Here is a 6,380-nt window from a genome sequence, read left to right as displayed (position 1 = left end):
TATAACATTAACCAATCATTTGTCTACTTCAATTATTTTTTAAGAGCATTTTTGGTTCTCATTAAATTGATATATGGCTCATCTAGTCTCTCTCTAATTCACTGCCCTTCAATATAATTCATTTCCTTTATACATTTATTTTCCATCATCTATTTTCTCTTCTCATCTCTCTTTTCCTCATTTTTATCTTATTCCCTTATTTTTTTCTTTATTCCGTTCACCAGTTAACATATTTTACATTAGTTATCCCTCTCGTCTATAATATTAACCTGTTATTTGTCTACTTCAAGTTTTTTTTCTAAGAGCATTTTTGGTTCTCATTTGATATATAGTTCATCTAGTCTCACTTATTCACTGCTTATTCCGTTCACCAGTTAACATATTTTATATATTATCTCTCTCTCTCTATAATATTAATTATTATTTGTCTTTGTCTTATTTTTTTTTTTTTTTTCTAGCATTTGGGTTCTTTGATATATAGTTCATCTAGTCTCACTTATTCATCTGCCCTTCAATGTCATTCACTTCCATTATACTCATTTCTATTTTATCTTTTTTATCATCTCTCATTCTCTGTTCTCTTTTCTCTTTTCCTTATTTTTATCCTATTCCCTCACACTCGTCTTATCATCAATCCACGTGCGTCGCTGTCTCTCTCTATCGGTCTCTGTATCCGTCTATCTCCCGGCCCACTTTCTCCTTCTCCTCCTGCTCCTCCTCCTTCTCCGCGTCCTCGTCTGCCGAACCCACCTGCACACAGCACCTGTCACACCACCTGGTCCTGAGTGCCACGCCCACACCTCCGCCACCGACTACCATTATTGGCCTGCTATGTCGCGCGGTGTGGGTTGCCTAGTCACTGCTTGCGAGGTTCAGAGGAAAAGTTGGGAGTCGCGGAAAGAGGAAAATAAGAGCAGAGTGTTGAGACGTTATAGAGAGACTGAGATAAAGCTTGGATTGAAGAGAAAAGGCAGAGAAGGAAGAGAGAGAAGAATGTTGAAGTATGATAAAGAGAGTTAGAGAAGAAGATAAAGAAGGGAGAGAAAATAGAGAAGCGTGTTAAAAGAGAAATAAAAAGACAAGTGTTTGGAATAACGTAGATAGATAGATAAAAGAAAAGACTGAGAAATTAAAGTTGAGGAAAAGGAAGAAAGGAAAGCTAGCAATCATAGAAAAAGATAGAGAAAAAGAAAATAAACAAAGATGAAGAAAAGAAAAATAAACAAACTCAAAAATACAAATAATAAAAAAAAAAAGAATCGTTGTAAATGGACCTAAATGTGATTGCTAGTCGATCTGTTGACCTTAGGAAGCAAAAGGTACTACAAAGGTGTGTGTGTGTGTGTGTGTGTGTGTGTGTGTGTGTGTGTGATGAATGGTATGACGGAGCTGATGAAGAACCTTATTACCAGCGTGACAAAGGAGAGAGTGAGAGAGAGAGAGAGAGAGAGAGAGAGAGAGAGAGAGAGAGAGAGAGAGAGAGAGAGAGAGAGAGAGAGAGAGAGTAGTGGAGTGGTACTTTCTCCCAACTACGTCTTACATGCTCTCTCTCTCTCTCTCTCTCTCTCTCTCTCTCTTATATACCCTTCTTACACACACACACACACACACACACTACCACCACCACCACCATCACCACCACCACCACCACCATCCTCTCTTCCTCATTAAGACACAAAGGCAGAGATGGACGACTTCCCGTATATGTATTTCGCATAATATATCACAGTAGACGAACGTAACTCCTACAGAGGGTGGACGGACAGGCTCATAAAGTACACTTTTATAAGTAGACTATAAATTTTGAGTGTGTTTTCTTCGTTTTTTTTTGTGGGGTTTGGGGGGTCAGTAGTAGAAGTAGAAGTAGTAGCAGTAGTAGTAGTAGTAGTAGTAGTAATATCAGTAGTAGTAGTAGTAGTAGTAGTAGTAGTAATATCAGTAGTAGTAGTAGTAGTAGTAGTAGTAGTAGTAGTAGTATATCGAATCTCTCATAACTCAAATGTTAATAGTAGTTCGTGGAGGAAGAATAGTAGGAACAGTAGTAGTAGTAGTAGTAGTAGTTGTCGTAGCAATATAGTAAAAAAAAGACGAAGAAAATACGAACAGAAAGAAAACAGTAACAAGGCTGAAAAAAAAGTTCGTAAAACATATAACAAAAAAATACACGAAAAATCACAAAGCATTACCAAAAAACGCCCAGAAATGATACGTAAGAAAACAACTAAGAAAAAAAACGAACACTAACAAGAAAAAAAAAACTGGCAAAGACAAACAACACCAAAACAGTAACAGAAACAGGAAGAAAACATCAAAACAAATAAACACTGAACGCCGTAAGAAAACAACTAAGAAAAACAACGAACACTAACAAGTAAAAAACACTGGGAAAAGACAAACATCAAAACAGTGAGAGAAACAACAAGAAAACATCAAAACAAGTAAAGAGCAAAAGCCCGTCAAAACAAAACCAACAGTACCTTCCCCAAAACGGTTTCAGAGAGTAAACAGAACCGGGCCACAGACGAAGTACCGCAAACTCACAAAAGACAGCCCGGGGAAAGAAAAACGATTTAGAAATACCAAAAGGAACAGAGGACGAAGCCGTTTAAGCACTCGACTGGACACAAGAAACAGTAACACGAAGATAAGAATTAAAAAAGTAAACAAAACCGGGCCACAGACGAAGTACCACAAACTCTCGAAAGACAACCCGGGGAAAGAAAAACGATTTAGAAATACCAAAAGCAACAGAGGACGAAGCAGTTTAAGCACTCGACTGGACGAAGATAAGAAGAAACAGCCTTAGTCGGGAGCCGTTGCAAAGACTAAAATCCCGATCACACTGGACCCGTGCTTTCGACGCTCAAGCACACGTATTTGACAAGGCTTTCCTAGGAGTTTGGGGCATTTCCAAGAGTAGTTTAATGACCCTAGTGGTAGTTTGACCCTTCTTCTGTACCATGAACCTAAAACAACACTCAAGAGGACCCGATTAATCTCCCTTTTGACCTTTCGTAATAGGTTGATGCGTCTGAGAATCCCGATCGTGGCCTGCTAGACTGGACCGCACTACCATCAACCTCTATCCCTATTAAGCTACTTCGCCGCACGAGTGAGTGAGAGGCTTAAGGCGGAGCTCTCGATCATCGTCCATTTGTCCCGCGGCGCACTAAGGTTAATTAGGGAAAGGAATGGATACAGGAGGGAGGGAGAGGTAGGGGAGAGGGACTGAGACGAGGGAGGAGTAGAAGGGAAGGGGGGATGAAGGGAGAGGGAGAGGAGGGGAAGAGGGATTGAGACGAGGGAGGAGGAGCGAAGGAGGGATGGAGGGAAAGAAGCAAAGTGGATTTCAAAACGATACGGAGAAGATACTAAAAAGAGAGAGTGGGATGAGAGTGAAAGGAGAAAGAAAGGAAGGAAAGGGAAGGAAAATAGAGAACATACGAGTTAGTGAAGGGAATGAGAAGAGAAGAAACAAGAGGAGAGGAAAGTAAAGGAAGGGAAAGGAGAAAGAGGAGAGGAAATGATAGGAAAGGAAAGTAAGAAGAGGAAGATAACCAGATGAAAATAAGGCAAAAAAATAAGAGAAATAAAGGAAGGAGAGAGAAAACAGAGAATGAAGGAGATAGACAAATTAAAGAAGAGAGATAGACGTGAGAAAATGAAGTAAAGAGGAGGAAAAATAACTGGAAAACGAGACAAACAGACAAACAAACAGAGAGACAGACAGACAGACAGACAACCAGGTGGGAGGGAGGAGCTAATTAGAATCTCCTGGGAACGTCTGCGACCTCATGAACGTAGCAGGTGTGTTTGTGTGTGTGTGTGTGTGTGTGTGTGTGTGTGTGTGTGTGTGTGTGTGTGTGTGTGTGTTATTTTATGAACGTGACTTTTAAATTGCGTTCTTTTACCGCAGTGGCGATTAATCCAAATAATACAGGAGAGAGAGAGAGAGAGAGAGAGAGAGAGAGAGAGAGAGAGAGAGAGAGAGAGAGAGAGAGAGAGAGAGAGAGAGAGAGAGAGAGAGAGAGAGAGAGAGAGAGAGAGAGAGAGAGAGAGAGAGAGAGAGAGAGAGAGAGAGAGAGAGAGAGAGAGAGAGAGAGAGAGAGAGAGAGAGAGAGAGAGTAAAGAAAATATTCGACCCAGCGTATATCCCAATCAACCTTCAATTATTTACTTAAGGAACACGAAGCCCAATAAGTAAGAATGAGATTTAGAGGTTTTTCAAGTACCGCATTTTTAGAGCATGACCCTTAATGTGTAGGTCGACGCTTGTTGGCTTAATGTAATGAAGAAATAACTCTCTCGTGTGTGTGTGTGTGTGTGTGTGTGTGTGTTTGGTATATAGTTTTTGCGTTTCTATCATCATTAGTGGTAGTAGATGTAGTAGTAATAATAGTAGTAGCAGTAGTAGTAGTAGTAGTAGTAGTAGGGCCAGATAAGTATAGATACCACAAACCATAAAGTCAACAACCTCACACACTCACACGCAGTCTTATGATACAAATAACTCACGATTGGATACTATTATTGTGTATTGCATTGTGTCCTGAAATCCTACACACACAGCACTTTTAATTAGAATAGCAATGTGAAGAAATTTGAACCTAATATATAACTGATTAAGAGAGAAAGAGATAGATAGTGATAGATAGATAGATAGATAGATAGATGGGTTGGGAACAGACAGACAGAGACAGAGAAAAAGAAACTAGTGACACAGAAAGACAGACAGACAGACAGACAGACAGACAGGCAAAATAACAGGATATTCTTCAAACCATAACCAAACAAATATATCCGTTTATCATTTACATAATTACTTATATAATTTTTTTTTATTTCTTCATCCTCAGCATCCTTTCTTATTGTGCAGATCTGGATGCTGGGATGCTGGAAGGTGCTTGAGATAAAAACACATGGATGCTGACCTAACCTCGTTTTTTCATTTCCTTCCTCTTTCCTCCTCTTCTTTTTCCTTCTTCATTTCCTTCCTCTTTCCTCCTCTTCTTTTTCCTTCCTCTTTCCTCCTCTTCTTTTTCCTTCTCCTTCATTTCCTCCCTCTATCCTCCTCTTCTTTTTCCTTCTCCTTCATTTCCTTCCTCTTTCCTCCTCTTCTTTTTCCTTCTCCTTCATTTCCTCCCTCTTTCCTCCTCTTCTTTTTCCTTCTCCTTCATTTCCTTCCTCTTTCCTCCTCTTCTTTTTCCTTCTCCTTCATTTCCTTCCTCTTTCCTCCTCTTCTTTTTCCTTCTCCTTCATTTCCTCCCTCTTTCCTCCTCTTCTTTTTCCTTCTCCTTCATTTCCTTCCTCTTTCCTCCTCTTCTTTTTCCTTCTCCTTTCTCTTCTTTCCTTTCCTATGCTGTCTCTCATCTCCTCCTAGACTCTCTTTTCTATCCTCTCCTTTTCGTTTCTTTCTCCTTTCTCCTCTTTTTCATCTCCTTGCTGTAGTCTCCTCCTGTCTCCCTCCTCTCTCTTCTCTCCTCTCCTCTTTTCTCTCCACTGTTATCCTCCCCTCCCCTCCCCTCTGATGCTGTATATGCTGTTAATACCTGTAACTCATCTCCTCTGACTGTGTTGAAATGTAAGTAGAAGAGTTAGAAAATGGAAGAGAAGAGAAAGGAAAAGGAAGAGAGAGATGGAAGGAGATGACAAAAAGGAAGAAGAGGAAGGAAGGAAGAGGAAGAAAAAGGAGAAAAAGAACCAGGAGAGAAATGACAGTGGATAAACGATGATACAAGAGAGAGGAAAGGAGAGAAAAGAGGAAGAGAAGAAGAGAGGAAAGGAAAGAAGATTATTAAGAGTATGGAAGAAGATAGAAAGATGACCAGGTTATAAGTAAAAGGTAGAAAGAAGAGAAAGAAAAACAAACCAGGTAACATTTTAAAGACGAGAGAACAAGGAATGAGTGAGGAAGAGAAATGAAGAAGAGAATATAGGAGAAAGATGTATGGATGAATGAGAGAAGAAGGAGGAGGAGGAGGAGAAGGAAGAGGAGGAGGAGGAGGAAAAGAAGAGGATGAGGGGAGGGGGAAGAGATGAAGGAGGAGGAGGAGGAGGAGGAGGAGTTGAATGTTAGGGAAGCATTGTTGAAGCAGGTGAAGAGGAGGGAAGAGGAAGGAGGAGGAAGAAGAGGAGGAAGAAGAGGAGGAGGAAAAAACAAATAAAAAGGGAAGCTGTGTTTGGAGTAAAGATAAGTAAATTAACGAGTAAATAAGTGAATGAATGGAGGAGGAGGAGGAAGAAGAGGAAGAGGAGGAGGAGGAGGGAGAGAGATGAGAGGGGAGGAGGAGGAGGAGAAGGGATTTGAAAAGTAAACAAAGAAATGAATGGAAAGGAGTGGGCGGAGAAGGAGGGGAGGAAAACAGAGGAGAAAAGAGGAG

The sequence above is a fragment of the Eriocheir sinensis genome, chromosome 20, assembly GCF_024679095.1.
Source record: "Eriocheir sinensis breed Jianghai 21 chromosome 20, ASM2467909v1, whole genome shotgun sequence".
Lineage (NCBI taxonomy): Eukaryota > Metazoa > Arthropoda > Malacostraca > Decapoda > Varunidae > Eriocheir > Eriocheir sinensis.
This window is presented reverse-complemented; position numbering follows the sequence as displayed.